This window comes from Octopus bimaculoides, chromosome 8 (assembly GCF_001194135.2).
Source record: "Octopus bimaculoides isolate UCB-OBI-ISO-001 chromosome 8, ASM119413v2, whole genome shotgun sequence".
Lineage (NCBI taxonomy): Eukaryota > Metazoa > Mollusca > Cephalopoda > Octopoda > Octopodidae > Octopus > Octopus bimaculoides.
This window is the reverse complement of record NC_068988.1, coordinates 91,213,214-91,213,662: the sequence shown is the minus strand read 5'-3', so window position 1 is coordinate 91,213,662 and position 449 is coordinate 91,213,214.

Sequence of the window (449 nt, the reverse complement as noted above, 5' to 3'; positions counted from 1 at the left end):
TATTTTTCTACTCTATAAAGTACTGAGAGTTAATTAGTCAATGACAGTTTTATGCGAACCAAGCCGTACACTAAATATCAAGTGTGTGTGTATGTACTTCAGCGCGCGTGTGAATGCCTATGCGTGTATGTATGTATGTATGTATGTATGTATGTATGTATGTATGTATGTATGTATGTATGTACGTACGTATGTATTTAGATAGATAGACAGATGTAGGTATGTATTTGTATATAGATATATGTATATACGTGTATATATACATGCACTGACACACATACATACATACATACATACATGCGTACACACATACTAACATACATGTATATATATATATATATATATATATATATATATATAATGTACACACACACACACACACACACTCACACACACACACACACACACACATATATATATATATATATATATATATATATATATATATA